Raw genomic sequence first — 20,593 nt, forward strand, 5'->3', positions numbered from 1 at the left:
TCTCCACGCTCCCTACAGGATCTGATCCTACTTAGTTAATAAAGTAGAGGAAATATTTTTCACATGAGGAAAAATATGTTTCTCAACTTCAGCTTCAGCAAGAAAAGCCTACTTAATGCCTGGAGTACTTTTTCTTAAAGCTTGCTGTGTGAAGGCGTTACCACAGCTCAGTAAGCTGCTGGTCTTCTGCAGTACTGTGGCATTAAGGATTTGTGCTACTTTTGGTTATGAAATATATTGGTGTAATGGCAAACAGCAACCACCCTGGTTTTCTGGCCCTGTGATTCATGCAGTTGTGTATTTTTGGTAAAGCATTGTTTCCTATGGAAAAACGAGGATTTGAGGACTGTTTAATATTTTCCAGTATTTTTAGCTACCTGTGAGGTACAGTGGTAATAAGGGGATTTCTTCCATCGGACTCCTACCTTGTAAGTTGAACTGATTTCAGACAAACAACGCCAGAGTGACACTCACCCCAAAACTGAAGCTGTTAAATATCATGACCACTACCAGAACACCATGCTGTGGTCTGCCATGCTCTTCTCTCTAGGTTGAAGGGCAAGGATCAGTGTACATGTTCAAAGAGGCACAAGGTAAGGACCTAGTCTCGTAGTGATGTTACTCAACTCCACTTAGATTTAATGGAAAAAAAGGGTGTTTGAAAAAGTATAGTTGTAAAGAAAGTAGACTGTTTTTTGGGGTTTTTTTTGATGTAAAGAAAGAATTTAATTACTTATTCAATACTCATACTTCTAAAATGCAAACATGAGCTTAAGAGAAACTAGTGGAAAAACTAGACTAAGACAATTTGTATAGAGGTATAACACAGGGACAGCACTTTGCAGTATTAAGAAATAAAATCTATATTTTCCTTATGAGTTAATGACATTCTTCTATCTGTGTCACAGGACACTTTATACTTTCCCTTTGTCATCTTCTCTCTTCTTCCTCTGCTGCTAAAAGAAACCACCAAGAAATATGAACAAAACTATGACCAAAAACCTTTGCTAAAAGTCTAATATTAACCAGCATTATGGTTTATCTGAAAATGATATTAAAATGAGTAACAAAGAAGTCATCTGTGAATAAGTGTATTCAAAAGGCATAGGACTTTTTTTCAGAAATAAAGCTAATTGTATTAGCACTTTGATCTATGCCAGTGGAAAACTGGTTTTCAGTTCACCATCTGGGGACATCATAATAACTAGAGGGAAAATATGCCCTCTTTTTCTTTCAAAATGCTGTTGAATATGAGCTGGGACTGTCAACAACATTAGAAAGTGACAGCTCCTGGCTTGTACTGAGTTGTAACAAAACCAGTGATTTCTGTGTAGTGCTCAGCATTGCTCATGGATTTGTACTACTCAGATGATGGGAAACCAACAATACAGTCTATAGTCAATTAAATGAAACAGAATATTGATAGAATTATTAAAGACAACAAAAGGGGAACATTTAATCGAGTGATATTTTTCCCCATAGGATTTTTCAAGGATTTTACTATTGGTTGAATATTCAGTACTTTGTTTCTGATTCTGTTTTGTAATTACTAATTTTTAAATGTCAATCTAACACTGTTATATTTTCCAGAATTTAAGCCATTAGGAAATGTCATTTTCTATCACTAACATTTTCATTCATTAAAATAAAATAAAAAATATTCAGAATTGTATCATAATACAGGAAACATTACATTTATGTAATAATCTTGATGAAAGTGCTTTAAGAACTTGTTAAAACTTAGAGATCTTTTGAGAGCACAAATGCTTTATTCCAATTACACATTCTAGGATTTATATTTTCTGATTCAACCCTACTGAGACATTAATTTTTATGTTCCAAATTCATCCTTCATGTGCACTGTGTCCACTGAGAATCTTTTTATTCTCTTGCTTGTCCATCTTTCATTCATATGTCTGTATGCACTCAGAGTAACAACAAGAAGCCCCAGAGAAATTTTTAAGTTCTCACTGAGTCTTCTCCTTCCTTGTTTTCCAGAAAAGCAGCATTCCCTGTTCAGTATTTCCCATCCACTCTGCACATTACTGCTCTGACTTACTTGATTTAGCTGCATTACTGCTGTATTTCTTTTGTGCTTGATACTGACAAGATAAGGTCCCAAGAATTTAACGCTAAATAAGATAGAGTTTGCAATCAGTCAAGGTATTTTCACCACTTTTCACTATCAGTTGTGAACATTCTCCGTGTTTTGGGGACCTCAGAAGCAGACTCCAAAATATGTCCTAGATATTTGCCAACTGTGTGCTTGTCTTTAGAATTAGGAGGAGAGAAAAGAGTGAGACCAAAGCTCACTCAACTACACCTGCCCAGAGAAAGGTTTGCCCAATTCACCCAAGAACAGCCCCTCAGAAGAAGCATTTCTAGAAAAAATCTTGAACTAACTCGGTATTAATAATAAACTGGAAGTAGAGGTATCTAATAATAAATATGTAATTTAAAAACCATTTTTGTTCTGATAATTTATTTTTCTCCTCAATTAATAAAAGCTTCCTAATATCTAGATTATATCAAACCTGACTGCTAAAGCTTTGATGTTAAAGGTCCCACTGGGATTTCTAAAATTATCACAACTCAATTTGTGACTTAAAATTATTTTTCTAGGGGCCTCAGAGATGATCCAGAAACGTGTCTGAGCTGTTTTCATGTTAGATATCACCTCAGAAGCAGATGATGATGGCAAATCAGCCCTCAGTTACAGCATCTTATACCTCCAAATGCTTTTCGGTAAATATACCAGTCAGACTGTCATTTTTAGAACTAACTAGGATTGTATGCTGGCAGATTCTTATCCCAAAAGACTTTCCCTGAAAGAGCAAAGTCTATATTCTGACCTGACTTTAGGTAAACAAGTTTTAAAATATTTTATTTATTATTTCTTATTTAATGAAGTCCTGCTTACACCTTCAAGTCAAAAAAATTTTCTTAAAATGTGATGAGAATTATAAACTACTTTCATTATGAAGGTGTTTACTAGAAATTATTTAATATGCAACTTTGTAGGATTTTTTAACTTTCACAAACTCTTTTGAAAGATCTACTCTACAACATTATACTTTGTTTTTTTCCCCCTAATTTAACAAAAAATGCAGTCCTACAGTACTTACCCAGGCTCACTGAAACTGAAAACTAAGTACTGCAGGATTGGTTCTCTATTAAAAAAAAGCCCAAGACACATGGTGCTGAGATTAACAAAACAAAGTAAAGCAGCTATGACTTGGCACAAAGTTTGACAAGCTGCAGAAAAGCAAATGTTTAAATAACTGAAGTGGTACTGTTTTTCTATTCACAACCTTTTCTCTTCTAAACAGTATCATATTCTTTTCCAGCACATTTAGATTGCAAGTCAAGCTGTGTTTTATTTTTTATTATAATAAACCCAGTCAGTTTACTGTAACAAAGACGTACTAGCAGTGATCAGTGTGAAAGCCAGTACGAAATCAGGCAGGGGGAAAAAAAAAGTCAAATGGCAAAATAAAGGACCAGCCGTCTGGAAAGTTCCTGGATCATGTAAAAAGAAAATAAAAGGCAGTGTTCTTATGAGACTAATGCAGAATACAAAAATATTTTAAGACAAAACTCTGTATCATTGCCTATGACATTTGCAAACAGCAGCAGCAGCAAATCCTTTCAAATAATGTTGCATTTATTAAATATTTTCCAAGTCCTTCTAAGCCACAATAGTAGAGCTGTTTTTTAAAAAAAAATCTAGTAACAATGTTTACTTCTGTTCCTTTGAAAATATAGCAAGAAAAAAAATAAAACTATAAAGTATTTTTGTTGTATTTTTTTCACATGTAAAATAGCTTTTCTAATTTTAAAATAAATTTATTGAATCTATGTGACATCAAAAGACTTTTGCATATTTTTTCAGACTTGCAATAATAAACAATGGTTACAAACAAAGTTGTATATACCAGTATCTTACCTGATTTCTAGTTGATGGTATTTAATTTTTGAGTTCTGACTTTAATTTCAATCAACCAAAATATATTTCCGGGAGAAATAGTGTTGGATTTCATAAACATATGAAACAGGCATAGATTTCTAAAAACCCTTTCAAAGGCCAGTCTCCCTGATAAAGAAACTACAGGTACTTTGTATCTGGCTGGGTTTAAACCTTGACACACACACAAAGATTGATGCTAACTGGTAACAGATAGATGTCTTCACTTAGAGCTACATACTTTAATGTGGAGTTCAATAATGCCACAAGAGTCACACATATAAAGCAGAGTGGAGTGTGATGTCCCAGGAGGCAGGAAAATGATGAAATAATAAGAAACAAAGACTTCAGTGACCTAAACACTCAGAAAAGTGGGTATTTGTGGAAACCTGTTCCAGCCAGCCAGCAGTGGCAGTTTGGAGCTGCAGGAGCAGTTTCAGTGTTGTGTTGTACACGGCAGAAAGATCAGCAGATGTCTGTATCATCTGCAGCAAGTTCTAACACGGCCCTGTGAGACAAACATTGTCAGGCAAATTACACATCTCTTCTCACCCAGGACAAAGGATTGTGCCTAAAGAGCAATTTACAAAAAATTCTTTATGAATTCTTTAGAAGTTCCGAATCAAACTCCTTTAAACAGTTACACTGCATGGCAAAGCTTCCTTGGTTCTGCTGGGCTGGAGCTGTCTGTCAAAGCCACTGTCACTGGGACTCACAAGTTAAACATCTATATTTCCCTGTGTCACCAGGAGTAGAGTTTGTTACTTACTGAATTTGCATTTTGAACATATTTAAAACCAGACAATGTTGAGTACAACACTGACATTCATTTTCTTTCATAAAAATGGAGAAATGCTCCCCTTCAGCATAGTAACCTAGAAGCTAGAATGCTCAGCCACAAATCAGGGCAGCCGACATTGTATGCCGCTGTGAGTTTTATGGGGCTTGATTACAATATCCCAAGTCATGGAAAAGTAGCCTAACTACCCCTCTATGATGAGAATAAGCCACCAGTTCTGTTCAAGCTGTGCCATTGGACACAAAGAATATGAAATTCATGAGACTAGATACAGAATACTCATGCATGAGCTTGACGACATACCAAAGCCTTGACTGCATGAGAAAGGGACAGCCCTGTGTTTTGGCTTGATAGATTATTTATGCATTTTATGTTAGACTATGAATTACAAGAAAACAATATACAAAATATGCCCCCTTCCCCCACTCTGCAACCCAACCCAAGCAAAAATACTCAACAAAAATACAAAGAAAAAACCCCAGATCTATAGAAAAGTCTCCTCCTTTATGCAGAGTATCCTAACATGAATTCTACAGATTATGGCTCTTCTGTGCTTGCTCTCCCAGTATCCAGCTTTAAAGAGGAACACGGTGTAAACTAGAGTCAATTCATTGGTGTATGGAGCTATGGGTTCAAAGGCCCTCAAGTGCAATGATCAGAGCCCTGGGCAAATGCTCCTGTCCTTGTGAGAAACTCAGTCCTTTCCATCTCTTATGATGCTCTTATGATGAGAGAAATGAGAGAGGCAATGCTCTCAGACAATGCACAGCCTGGCTGCCTGGGCACAGGAAGAAGATCAAGACTCCAAGTCCCGCCTACAAGAAATCAATCAGTAATTTATAGTTAGTCCAAGTGCTTCCAATAGGTTTCACTGCCACTAATGACTGTCTGTGTCTGCTTTGAATCTCATTTTTTAGTTTATCTTTTCCTTCTACTGTATGTACTAGATACTGGTACCTGTGTCAACTTTGTGAATTCCCTTTCTGGAATAAAGTGTCCAACTGCTGCATACTGCAGCCTCCATGTGTGTGCTTTCATGCCCTGCTCCTCTTTTTTAAGATCAAAACTTTTTCACCAAAGAATTTATGCACATTCTGGCTATCTGGAGGACATTGTTCAAGTTGTTAATCTCTAATAATTGTAGTTTTTCATTTGAGAATTGAAATTAGATTAATTATCAGAATTATATTGAGGACTGTCCCAAAGGTTTCTCACAGCACTTCATCTACCCTGGCAGCTGACAGACTGTGCTGTGACTCTAAAGGGCCTCCTGTGCAGGCAGCTGTGCTGGAGGCAACTGGGAGGGTGTGTGGTCTAAATTTACACAGATATGGGCTTGCAGATCATATGAGTGGCACACAGAAAAGAGCACCTGTGCTGCTGCTCAGAACCAGAGACTGAGGTGGCATCTATGGGAAGATACTGAATATTAGACATCAGCCTCCATTGTATGGAGATAAAGGGAAGGGAAAGAAAACAGACAGGAAGTTTCAGGAAAAATTTCCTGTGACTGAAAGGGTGCAAAAATGTACTTTAAAAATACTCTTTGAACTTTGCAAATGAACTAAGAAGGAACATTTGGTAGAGAAACAGATGAGGGACCTTTTCTTTTGAGAACAAGTCTTCAAACCAAAGCAGGATTCCTGAGCACTGCCACAGAAGAAGATAAAAGCTAACAGAAGACACATTCCTCCTTCAACAGATTAGTGCATTAGATTGACCGATCAATATTCCAATTTTGATTATATATTTCATGCACAAAATCCTAATGAATTTACCCTTTCAATGCTCCTGTAAAGGTAAATAGGTATCACTATAATAGGAGTGGGAAATGTGGTCACAAGGATATTCATCCAAGGTAAATAAAAGGCGACAAAAAGGATGCTTTTAGAAATCCAATGCCTCAGTCACCGCAAAAATATATGTATACTTTAAAAATATGAATTTGCATGATAATTTAGTAATAGTGGAATTAAAATTCACAAGTACCACTATGTGGTATTCCCCTTATGTTTCAACACAGAGAATTAAGTAATCTACCAAACATTTTGGAAATGTGTCACAGGAGGAAGGTTTGTCATAGAAAGAAGTTCTGTGTTTATTTCCTAATTTTCAGGATGAGAACTATACACTGTAGGAAAAATTCCTTTGAGAAGTATCACAAGAAAGGAGGTCCACTGGGTAGATATCTAGATGTTATAGCAGGAAAACATGGAGTGCTGTCAACCTTCTACTGACATAAACTGTTAATAAACAGTGGCACTGAAAGTTTCCTTTAAAAGTTGGCTTTTACATCTTATTCAGATAGTGTTTTGTTCAGATAGCATAGAAATAATAATTCACATATACTAACAGCTCTTTTCAGGAACAGTGGAATATTTAACAAGTTGCAGGTTACAAAAACTATTAATTTTCTTTTTTGAAGTTTCTAGCTATTCACCTATACAAATCTTTTTCCTAGCCTTCCAAAATGTACCGAATGTGTTATTTTTTAAATTAAAGTGTTCAATCCTTTTACTGTAGCTTACTGAGGTTTAAAATATTCAGTTTTTAAAAGTAATTTTCATTCAAGGAATACCAATTCATTATTACCCTACAATGAGTTATACTACTGCGACCCAAAATGTAATGTAAGTCAAGTTAAAGTCACCTTTCTAACATTATTTGGACTATACACTATACACTACCTACATGCCAAGATTGTTACTGTTCTGCCAAGAGTGTAACTTACAGAAGTTAAAGTTACTTTGAACCCTTTGAAGCTCTTGCTCATCTCATTCCATTTTTCATTGCATTGTTTGAACTTGCTTATCTGAAAATAAGAGGGGAAAGAGAAAACCCCTGAAAACACATGCCTACATTAATGTATTCAAAATGTTTGCTTCAGGTCAGTGTCTGAAGCCAGTGGAATGCACTGGGATGAGAGTCCTGGCAGAGCTGTGACCTTCACCACTGCCCTTGACATTCACAGCCTCCTCCCTGCTGCTCTGCTGGCTGGGCACAGAGATAAGAAGTAAGTTCAAGTGTGACTGAGTGCCACAGCTTTACATTAATACTGGTTCTGGACATCCTAGCTGCTCCTCATCACAAATACAGAGTGTTTTAGCAGGTGGTTCTTTATGTCTCATATAAAAACTACCAAAAGATAAGAGGCTCCACAGGATCAGATGATAAACAGGAATGAGGAATATTGTTTGTATCAAATAAATCTTGCCCCTGTTGAAGGATTGAAGGTGATACTAAGTCTAACCTATATGGACATAACAAAGCCAAACTGCTAAATTCGACTCTGTTGCCATAGTTTCTAGTCCTCCTTAAACGTTTCAGTCTGGCAATATATGAGAAGCATCCTGCAGGTAAGGACTGTGCACTGTATCCGGAAAAACATCTTTTATAAATGATGATAAAGCACAGGTATCAAAAGTAGTGCTAGCTTATTTGAGAGAAGCTGATTCTGTTATAAACTTTCCCAGAAACACAAAACTAATTATAGGAAGAAATGTATATTTTGCAAAAGCTCAAAAACTACTCTAGGGAGAGAGTAGATTTTAATATTTTAAGGATAAAATAGTAGACCATAATTTAAAAACATAACTATCTACATATGGCACTTTTCTGTATCAGTAACTTTACAGTATGTAACTATAACAAAATAAGCAGTCCAGTCACATTGCTAGGCAATATTAGAAGTCTCAAAAGCCACAGCAAATATTCCTTTGTCATAATCTAAAAATATGTAAATATATGCATTAGAATTAGAATAAGTATGTATGAATTTCACTACAAATACATACAAAACTAGCATTTGATACCAGAAAAAGACAACAGCCCAGAAACAAGTTCTGAAGTGCAAAAAAATTCCAACTTTAGTGACACTCCTTACACACTTTTGAACTTCTTGCACATCTTGATCTGATATCAGTTTAAAATTTTTCCTAATAACTACTTTTCTTCTTCAGCATGTTTCAGAGCATTTTCAAGATGAGAAGTCTCACTGTGCAATTTAAAAGACTCATTCTCTTTTTCAAGCATTTTTTTTTTTCATGGGCATCATCTTCAAAGACAACCTGAAAGATTGTGATGCCTTGAATTTTTAAGGAAGGAATTAAAGATTTAAATATGCTGCACTGGTGTAATATTATACAACACAGTATCATATAATTTCTGAATTCTATTACAGAGTCATAATATGAATAGAAAAAAGTCGAGACTCTAAATAGGTCCCTGCTAGAAGAAAGGCTGCAGTACATTATATACAAAGCCCATAACACATGGGGACATTTTATTGACAGGAATAATGCATATCATACTGTTTGTGTGCCCTCATCATTCAGGTCAATTTATTATGGAGGCTGTGTCCAGGAAGGCAGCTGGGGCCTATCCACCCACACTTCCCCCCGTGTTTATGAAGCGCTGTCCGTAACTAGGCAGGCAGGAGGGACTGTGGACAGGCAACACCAGGGGGTTGCAAAGTGCATGGCTAAGGAGGGGGGCTTGTTGCCTTTGTGTCATTTCTCAGTGACAGTGCTGCCAGTGTCATGAGGAGCACATCACATGTCAAAGCGGTGAAGTTTTCAGGCTGGGAGCCGCATGGAGTCCATCAGGCCTTCTGATATCAACACAGTTGGTTTTCTACTTGGTGTCGGAGCCACCCAGAGGCAATTCATATTCTGAACATTAACATGGCTTTGCATGCCTGTCACACATAGACCGTGCAGGGGTTTAATGCTATTGAAGACTACGGTTTAAATCTCTATGCAAACAGTGATTACCTTGTAAGAAGGTTCCAGGATAACATGCAACAAAAGACTTTAAAGTTATAGTTTTAGTAAAGCAAACTCATTTACATTTTTATTATGCGTGTCCTTTGTTTAAATCTTGCCACGTCCATTATGGAAAAGACTTCTTATGCAACTGAAGCTTATTGGGACAGCTACTCTTTTTTTCTTGTTGGTTTCAAAGCTATTGAAAACATTTGAATATATTGTCTTATGGCTGTCTAGATTTTACTGCCACATATTTCTTTTAAAATTATAGAAAAGCTTTCAGAGCTGGCACAGATCTTTATAGTAATACCAGAATATTAACTAACTCCTGAAACCATTTAAAATATTGACACAAAAGAGGAGACTCACACAACAGTTGCTTTGCTTGCTAAGGAAAATTCAGGATATTATTTGCATTGTTAAAATATGAACTTAAAAAAAATTACTCCAAACAAAAAATCTTAAAGACCTTTAAAAATTAAATTTCAAGTTTTTGAAATGGCATGCAAACTTCAACTATAGTTGAATGATGCATAAAATACAGTTCATAACTATTTGTTTTTTCTTTGAAAAAGACTTTTTTTGTCTCCAATTTACCCGAAGAAATTATCAGTGTACATGAAGTTTTGTCTGCAAAGTTTTCATTGAATTAATAAGAGATTGTGTAAATAAAATGTCAAGTGCTTTGCAAATTAATTCATATTAGTCGGTGGTTTCCCTCCTTGTACTGAAGAAACAGTAGCAACTTACATAAAGACCAAGTGTGAGGAAGAAGGTTACTTTTAATAATGCAATATTTTTAATAAATTCTAGTGAAATACTTCATCGATATTTCATTTTAAACAGTGTTTCTGCAGTATCAGATTTAAAAATATTCCTCTGAGATAACTGTGAGAGTACATGCTTTTACTGAAAACTTTCACCAGACCCTGTAGACAGCTGAACACCCAGCAGGGAAAGCAGTAGCGTTAAGAAAACTGCACATGCGACATTTAGGTAATTAGCTGACACTCTACTCTGGCAGTGGCCAGCTCTAAACCACCGCAAAACAACCTGAGAATTTCAAAAGACCTTTTAAGTAACTGTTAGAGCTCTTAAAAGGCTTAAGGATTTGTTCGACCCTGGCTGTGTTTGAGCATCAACAGCAAATCCTCGAAGAAGATCCTTTACATGAAATAAACAAAAAGAGACTTAAATTAATCCTATGAGTAAGCCTGAAAGGGCATCTCAGTGCAATCAGGATCTTGTCCTGTTTTAGGGAAAAGCACAAAAGGCTTTCCCGGCTTTTTTTTCCCTGCTGTTCCCGGACTGCCTTAGCTCGAGCGCCACCGGCTGCCGCGGCCGGGAACTGCAGCTCATTAACTATTCCGTCTCCCGCTGCAATGAGGACACTCATTAGCAAAATGAACAAAGGGACAATTTTCTGTAGCTACAGTCATCTGTTACACTTTGAGTGGCAGGTTTTGTAGCAATGTTCTCCCTACCATCTGCCCACAGCGGTAGCGTTTGGCTTGCTTAAACTGGGGAATTTTTAAGTTGTAAGAAAAAAGCGCTAGAGGTTGGAGGGCTTACACAGCATGGCTTAGACTGGAGACTTCAAGATTTCTCACCTTTTCTGGCCTTCATTCCTACACTTTTATAACTTCTAGTTAAAAAAAAAAAAAAAAAAAAAAGGAAAAAAAAAAAGGAAAGTAGTATATCTCAGCCTTAATAATTCTACTCTTATTTGCTAAGGTTTTGTACTGGACACTTAAAATATCTTTTCTGGTACCACAAGGCAGATATGCACACACAGTTCTGGAGCACGGTGATCTTCAACTAGATTCATTCACCTGCACTCACAGTACTCCAGCCAAACAGGTCAAGATGAGAGAACACAGCCATTCACTATACTATTGAGAAATACACACCTCTGTTTTGGTGCACTTCAGTATTTAATGTACACTCAAAATAATAATTCAGCCTTTTGAATAGCTGCTATGACTTTTGCACTCTTATTGCAATGAAATATGATGTGAATTACTAGTGTTATCCTATGGCATGAAAGAATAATGTATTTGAGAATATTCCAGTTAAAATGATAAACTAAAATTGTTACTGCTGTAGATGCATTGGTAATTTCCCTTGAAAACAAATTCATTCTTGAGAATCTGTCACCCAAATGATCATGTACCTCTGTTTCAAACTCGACTTTAGGTATTTGCAGGCCATGCTGTGTGCACAGCAGAGGGTGCAATTGCCCAGGCTGTCATTAAAAACACTCATTTACAAACACACCCAGTTCTGAGTTGCAAGTGAAATGATAATTTCAATATTAATTTATATTTATTTTTATTATCTGTGACATCTTACATTCCCATATTTATAATATTAAATCTTTCACAGTTTATAACTGTATATTTCAAAGAAATGCAGCTTGAGGTTTAACATGGGAACCTGCAGTATGGGCACTGGTTGGATACAAGCCTTTACCTTATGGTTATCCACCCAGCTATTAAACCCATATCTTCAATTCAGTTAATTGATATATTTAATTATGGCATCCAAGATCTTGAAGGAGATAAAGATGTCATCATTCCTTTTATAACATGCTCTAACCAGCAACCATTCTCATAGTGGTGTCAACTTGTAGCAGCTGTATTCTGTTTTGTCATTTATGGAGGCCTTTTAAATGAAACAAAACATAGACCCTGCCCAGGGAGGAATTAACAAGTGGCTACTGGCCCAGATAGCTCCATTTACCTTCTAGTGTCATGTCAGAGCTGGAAAGATTAAAGACAGCATAGCTTTGGAGGGAAAATAGCCTTTTCATTGCAAATTCTTTGACAGAAGAGAACAGTGAACTTTTCTTGTTCCTGTTTTGGATGAGAATGCAGCCTTCTCAGAGAAGCTGGTGAACACAAACTTGCTGCATGGACTAGATAGAGATTGCATGGATCCTGAAGTAATCCTTGGATGCAACAGCCTAAGGATGAAGTGTTGGCTGGCCAATTTGACACTAAATGTTTATTGCAACCAGCTGTTTCTGTCCATTTGGAAACTTGACTGGGATGAAAACCAATTAGTAAAGTTTTGTAAACTGTTTCTAGAATGCTTCTTGTGACCTGGAGAGAGATTAAGCATTCTCTTAAAAGAGAGATTTCAAACACTGCAAATATCTCCAAATCTTCTCCTTGGCAAGGTATTCAGATTCTGTAATTAATGAATCTCAAACTATATGATAAACAGATTTAAGCTGAGTTTTTCAACTTAGAGCACTTTCTCCAGCTTTTAAAAATGTTTTGACTTTTTCTTGTCCACTTCCCTATCTATGCAGGCTAGAACTAGTACTAAGACTCCACAGATCTAGTACCGCTTTACACTTACCTGGAACCTGTTCCAGTACCCAACCAACCTCTGAATGAAGAACCTTTCTCTAATATCTAACCAAAACCTTCCCTGACGTAGCTTCAGGCCATTCCCTGTCAGTGGTCACCAGAGAGAAGAGATCTGTGCCTGCCACTCTGCTTTCCCTCACAAGGAAGCTGCAGATTTCCCCCCAGTCTCCTCTCCTCCAGGCTGAGCAAACCAAGTGATCCCAGTTGCTCCTCACACGGCTCTCCTCCAGGCTCTGCACCACTCATAGCCCTCCTTTGGACACTCTCCAATAGCTTTATGTCTTTCTTATATTGTGACATCCAAAACTGTACACAGGACTCAAGGTGAGGCTGCACCAGCACAAAATAAAGCAGGACAATCTTCTCCCTGGCCAGCTAGCTGCACTGTGCTTGTCCCAAGGATTTTCACTATTAATGATTCTACAATTTTTACTTAAGAGTAAAGTCATACAATTGCATTCATTTCCCTTGCTTCCAACAAAGTGATTATTTTGTCCTTAATGGTGCCATTTATAGTTTTTTCATTGCTACCTTGTCCATTTTATGGGCAGGTCTTTAGCAATAGCTGTTATTTTCTTTAGTTATGAGAGTATGCCTTTTTAGCCACATAACACTTATTTTCTTAGAAAATTCAGCTTTTTTGTTCATATTATTGTGTTCAGATTTTAACTGTTGGTCAGTTTTTCTCACCAATATATATCAAGCTTTGGAAATATTGCATGTATGTGCACGAAAACCCACTTGCATACACAAATGTGTTCATGCATTTATGGCATAACTTATTAGCTTCTCATTAACCTTGGCCTCATCTTGTGCCTTGTGTGCATTTCTAGGCCCCACATTTTCAGAAGGATGGGAAGGTCTTTGAACATGTTCAGAGGAGGGTAACAAATCTGATGAAAGGGCTGTGAGGAATTCCCTATGAAGAGCCGTGAAGATTTTGGCTTGTCTAGTTTGGAGAAAAGGAGTATGAGGGATCACCCCATCTATGGCTTCCCAGGGAGGGAAAGTGGAGAGGCAGGTGCTGATTTCTTCTGAGGCACTCTGGAACCTCTTTAGAGCCTGAGACTGCTTTTACCAGCCTAAAGCATATGTGAAGTTTTGAAAAGGTGTTACAGATTTGTCACATTTCAGTGAACTCCAGACAAGTACAGTAAACTTGGATAGAAGGACATGTTGATGCTGCAGAAGGAATACAAAGGCAGCTGAGACCGAACCATGTCTCCTATTTGACGACTAGAGACTGAATAAGCAGGAGAATTCTTTGCCATTATAACTAGCTATTTATGTCTGCATTTGCATGGGGGGAAAGATTCATAATTGAAAAGGGCTTCTCATATTTATTAGTGGCTGTACCCAGGTAGCTGTTATATTTCAAGAACTTCCACTGCAGGTGTTAAGAAAACTCAAACAAGGGATTTTGCATTACATTTTTATATTTCAAATTAAGTTATACCTTCACTATATATCTGAAATGCTGATTTAAATGATTAGCAATCCAATTCTGAATGAAAAAAGAAAATATTTATTTAAGAATTCCCAGAGGCAGTGTTTCACTACCTAATTTTAAAAGGGAACACAGACTATTCTTCAAATGGTCTGTATAGTCTGCAGCGCTTTTTAAAACTATCACTGCCTAAAACATTAGAAGTAATTGCTAGAAGATTTCTCAACACTCACAGAAGTCTCCTATTTTAAACTTGGTTTTGGGGCAGAATTTTTTTCTTCAAGTGATGGTGCTACAGACCATTGCCCAGGAAAGAAGAACAAAAGTAAAAAATGAACATCTTTACTCTTTGTGAAGTTTTAAGGAATAATGCAGTTTCTTTCTTGACTCAATCTACCATTTCCTTCTAGAAAGCCGAATGCTTAATTTTAACTTTAAGCAATGCAACATTCTTGAACTGCATATCATCTTCTGTCACTTGGTCAGTGCTTTCCACATTCTGATTTCCTCTCACATATTTTAAAAATTCCTCAGCCTCACAGCTCCTTGTATCTTTTCTGTGAACTTTTCTCCTTTGCTTCACATTTCTCTATCCTATTCTGTGAAACAGCCACATGATTAATGCTGGCTCAAACCCATTCAGAAGTGCACCTGTTCTCCTGTCCCTGCACATGTCTAGGAGATCATTCATGTTGTAAAAACACATTATTTTCTCATTCCAGGATTCTCTATGATTTTTTTTTATATACTGTATTACACAGGAGATACTGGTAATATACTGGACACATTTCCTGCTATATATCTCCACTTGACTGTGCTATGTACAAACAGGAGAATAATTTTGCTAAATATTTTACCCACCACCTTTCCCAACTACTCACATAGGTAATTTAATATAATAATTTAATAAATTTTATATATTTTTTTAATACTGACTTTGTTTTGTCAAGAAGTGTAACCATGTGTGCTCTGTTTGCATGTAGGGGAAGAAATATGAAATTTAGATTCCATACTTCCTAATGTGGATTCTTTTCACTGTTCCAGTTATGTGCTGAAATTAGTTACCACGAAGGTTTGGGCACAGGCCTTAGAGGCCACTAGGAAGCCACCTGGAGTCACCACGATTGGTCATCATTGGCTACTCGGGAGCCTAAGAGCCCGACTACCAAATTCATCAAAACATTTTTTTTTATTTTTTTTTTTCCCAAATTGAACCAGTCTCCATTTTATGTGATTACTATGCTTCTGCCTCCCAACAGATCCAATCACAGACTGAGAATAGAGCAGCTTCCCTTAATTAGCTGTGAATTAAAGCATGCTCATCCGTTCATGATTTGCCTATCCTGAGTAACACAGAAAAGTGGCACTGACTGCATATTTGGCTCTAATCCTACACTGCTTGAGTATTTTGTGGTCAGTCTTCACCAGTCAAGAAATTAAAAACTGCACTTTTTTGCATTCTTCCACTGGTATCTACTAACATGCCTCATTCCTGTTGTATTAATTAGGATGTTACTCACCTAAAATTCAAGAATGCTAATCTGTCTAAGGAAAAAACAGTATTTAAAAAAAATAAATACTTTTTGTGTTGATTTTTCTATTAAATAAAGTGCTAACGCCTACTCCTCACAAAAAATTCAAATGCCTTCTCCAAGTTTTGAAGAGCAAAGCTGTACTCTGTAATCAGTTTATGACACATTAATACTTAGACCAGCAGTCTATCACACTCTTGATGAAAACCTCCCTCAAAATTGGCCCTGAGAACAGCCAGTATATCACATAGCTGTTGCTGTTGCTTTGTTGAATTTGGATCTCATTCTGTAATTCAATTTGTAATACATTATTGAGAATTTGGATGTACTCTAAAAGGACAGGAACAATTACAAAACTGAACCAAACTACTTTCATTTGTTCTTCTTTTTTGTTTAAGAAATTGAAATTCAAGCTCTTCAACTTAAATAATAAGCTCACGTTCCTTTTCTGTAATTTTTTCTGCATTATTAAAATATTTTTAATTAATGTTCAAATGAGAAACTTGAATCTGAGGATTAATGTGTATTTCTCTCTTGTAGCGAGGGCACATTGACTGCAACATGATTGCCAAGGAGTGTTAGTGCTGGCATGGGCTGTGATTCACTACCTAACACTTATTGACTGTATTTTATCAAATAAACACATGGGAAAAGAACTGTAAATAAATTATACACACAGGGAGTGTGCTACTTTTCTTGCCTATTAAAATATTGTTACAAAATATTTTACCAGAAATACCACAAGAAAATTTAAGAATATTTTTCTAGATATGGTTGTTAATATGCCGAGTACGTTGTAATTCATATTCTGTTTATTGTAAATTTGCAAAACACACTGTACACAGTAAATTTTGAATCTATGTTAGTACTCTTCTTTACTTCCTTATTTCCAGTACTTGCATGGATTATTTTCATTAAGTAAAATACTCTTTTAATCTGCACAAAAAGCATACATGAATCAAACCTGGTATCTAGTGAAGATTAACATATAAGTGAAAAAGAATTTTTTCTTCACCATTTATGTAAAAAGTCAATGTCTGTCATGGGTCATTTAAGTATTTGCAAAGGTTTGGAGCCCGCTCTTCAAAATTTTCTTCATATTGTGCTTGACTGATGCTTTTGCAGATGAACAAATATGGACAGAGGGAGCAAATGAGCTAAAAATCAAAATTTTAGAATGATTTATTTTTATATAGAAAGCAAGCTGGTCAAAAGAAAAGTATGGCTATTCCATTACTCTGTTCTCCATGCCCATGACTAGATTAAATCACCTTAACACATTTATATGTCCTACTGTTCACTTGGGCAGGGTCTCTACACCTGTCAGAGCTCACAGCTTCATATCCATACTTTGGACACCTCAGGCTGCCAGCAGGAATGTCATCTGCAGAGCAAAAAACCTAAATGGGTCTGCCTAAGAACTTGGGAAGTAAGTTTCTGCTACAGGCAATAAGGCAAATGAAACTTGACTCAGCAGCTCATGAACACATGGTTTAGTGTCAGAAGTGAGGTATGAAACACATCTCACACAGGCCTGGACAATAAGGCACAGGGCTGAAGGAAACCTGTCCCTTTCTGCAACCAGAGGCAGAGGCCAGGTCGAATTTCTTTAGACATCTCCACTGAACAGAAAGACAGATCTGTAGTGACTGTTTGGGAAGACACTCCCATAAGACACCAAAATGTGTGTTTCTTCATCTGTGAGCTGACTCTCAATCCAAAATAACAAATTTGGCAGTTAAATAAAGTATCAGCAAGGTTTCTGTAAAGAAAATAAGAAATATTGCACTACAATGTTGTTTGATAAAAATTAAGAAGTAATTACATTAATAAACTTATAATTTGCTTTCACAGAATAAATTACAAAAATGTGCCCAAATTAACATATATTGCCCAGTAAGATGTATCAATGACATATTTTTAATGCTTGTTGTAAGCATTGCTCCTTTGCATCACTCCTGGGGATGATAAAAATTTAAAACTAACATTAACATTAAGAAAACTGTAACTTGTGAAAAGGAAGATCTGAATATACAAAACTGAACACATATCTCATTAGTCCCATGCAAGGAAAGCATGAGACCTGACCCTCAATATAAATATGCTTTGTATACTGGTGTACAAAGTGTTCTCTGTTAAACTGAACACTCCCCCTCCAAACCTTCAGTACTGCATATTTGGAATATACTTGGACTCACTATTTGACAGGCAGAGAATATTTATGCAGGAAGGATAATCAGCTTTCTCAAAAAATAACTAACTTAGGAACACTCAAGTATCTGCCAGATGGTAACTAGTCAGATTCTGCAAATGAGACCCACACATATGTATTAATACAGACATCAAAATGTAAGCTCAGGAAGTGGCCAAAGCTTGTTTATAAGTCCTAGTTCAACACTCTGCAGAGTGTTTTTTGATGAAAAGAATTGAAATATCAGCATTTTAACCAAGATCAGGTGAAGGGTTAAAGGAAATACATTCTACTTGCCCCTGGCTCAGAGGAGCAAATAAAACTGGAGGCTTTCAGGGATTAGAGATAGAATGAGATACTGCTTCTAAAAATAGTACCCAAAGCATTTAATTTTAGTTCATATCTCTGTATACCACTGAGAACTAAAAATAACAGTTTATTCTTTCTAGGAATTTTGTGTGCATAATCCTAAGCACCTTCCTATGTAATTTCTTACACAATAAAGGGACAGCTAGCAACCCTTCATTTTGGAGGATCACATCTCCCTCTGCAGGTCTCTAGAGGCACAAATTGCTAAGGCACTTACTTTGAGCAGACTGCACTGTGCCTGCTTTAGGACTGCGCCCTCCCTCCCAAGTCTAAGCATTACATTTCAGAGACACACTGCTTAGGATACACATAACTGTGCAAGGCAAGAGTAATTATATTATTTGGATCTTCTTTCCGATTTGCTTTTGCATGTGATCTGCCACATCACTTAAATTTCATTTAATCTCCTTAGATGTATGAGATCAGCTAAGTCAACTTGTAACTCACATTGGTCAAGTGTCAATGGAACTGCCAGGCCTGCATTTATTTCCATGTTCTTAGCCACTACTCTAAACTTTCAGAATCTTCACTTATCTTTTTTGTACCTAAACTCTTGTTAACCCCTGTGTAATTTTCTCTGATTCAGACAGCCAATCAATCCAGTCTCTAATTAAGGTGTTAATACTTGCAAATTAATCTATTTTGAAAACACAAATCTATATAATTTTGCTTAAAGAGGTATATAAAAACAGAAGAAAAACCAAAAGAGATACCTTAAGGGTTACACAATACACAGATGACAATGCCAGAAGCATTTTTCATAGCATGAGAAAAAAAACAACCTGTTATGATACTTTCCTAATTTATGTTGACTAAAGCTTGTGTAGCAATAGGTAGCTCCTTTATTCTGGTATTTCTTTAGTAACTGTTTATGTAGCACGATCCGTGCTGTAATATCCTATTAAGTCACCTGAAATGCAATAGATTAATAGATTAATAGATTTTTTAGAAACACTTGCAATATTAGAGTAATTGCATTATTAATCGATCTTCCGTCAGTAACGAAATTCAGAAGCAGCGCCTGTATTTCTTTTATAATTCCACTTGAATCACTTTTTTTATATAGACGGGGGCATTGGGTTTGCATGGCCAGGTTTTGGTAGCGGGGGGCTATAGGGAGCTGCTGTGGGAAGCTGCCAGAGGTTTCCTCCATGTCCAATTCCAGCCGGCTCCAGAACAGACCCCACGCTGGCCAGGGCTGAGCCCGTCAGAAATGCCGGCAGCACCTCTCTGGTAAGAGATTTAAGAAGGAAAAAAGTTATTGTGCAGATGTGATTGTGCTCGGAGAGGAGTGACAGACACCAAGGTCAGTGGAGAAGGAGGGAGATGAGGTGCTCCAGCGGGAACGGAGATTCCCCTGAAGCCCATGGAGCCGCACAGGGATGCAGGGATCCACCTGCAGCCCATGGAGGAGCCCTACCCCGGAGCAGATGGATGCCTAAGAGAAGGCTGTGACCAGCCAGGAAAAAGAAGGCCGAGTCTCATTAAAAGCGTCGCCCGTGTCACGGCAGAGGGGCCGGGAGCCACCCTGGCCTTGCGGCCGTACAGCCCAGGGGGACCGACACGGAGCGCACCCGAGCCCGCCCCGCGGGGCAGCGCAGGAAGTGACGCGGGCCCGCTGCGGGCGGCGCTCGGCTCGGCTCGGCTCGGCTCGGCTCGGCTCGGCTCGGCTCGGCTCGGCTCGGCTCGGCTCGGCTCGGCCTGCGGCCTCCGCCCTGCGCCTGGGCCCGGCCCGACCCCGCTCCGCCCCCGGGCCCGGCCCGCAGCCTCTGCCCCCCGGCCCGGCTCGACCCCGCTCCGCCCCCGAGCCCGGCCCGCAGCCTCTGCCCCCCGGCCCGGCTCGACCCCGCTCCGCCCCCGGGCCCGGCCCGCAGCCTCTGCCCTGCACCTGGGCCCCGCTGCCCCGGGAGGACGCCGGGAGAACGCGCACTGTGGCTGGTTCAGGCCGCAAAGCGTCCCCAGCGGAGAATATGTGTCCAGCCCAAGCGCCCCATCTCTCGAGAGATTTGCTCTTTGCTACCAGTCAACTGTTGATTCGCAAGCACCACTCCCTTCTAGATGTTTTTCTCATTTGTTACGTATTAATCACATTCCGTAGCCTCTTCCCCGCTTGAAGCCGACCTGCTCGCTGTTGGAGCATCTGTCCAA

At 38.0% G+C, this 20,593-nt stretch overlaps 1 long non-coding RNA gene across 1 annotated transcript; it reads right to left on the reverse strand.

Annotated features, from left to right (window-relative positions):
• Window positions 1-3,646: 3,646 nt before the first annotated feature.
• On the reverse strand, window positions 3,647-20,054 carry LOC147655931 (uncharacterized). The gene is made up of 2 exons (XR_015278769.1): window positions 16,901-20,054; window positions 3,647-5,578 (listed from the first exon to the last, which is right to left on the reverse strand). It is a non-coding gene; the product is annotated as an uncharacterized LOC147655931 (long non-coding RNA).
• Between the last annotated feature and the right edge of the window lie 539 nt (window positions 20,055-20,593).

Source organism: Cyanistes caeruleus, chromosome 1 (genome assembly GCF_971803275.1).
Source record: "Cyanistes caeruleus chromosome 1, bCyaCae1.hap1.1, whole genome shotgun sequence".
NCBI classification, from domain to species: domain Eukaryota; kingdom Metazoa; phylum Chordata; class Aves; order Passeriformes; family Paridae; genus Cyanistes; species Cyanistes caeruleus.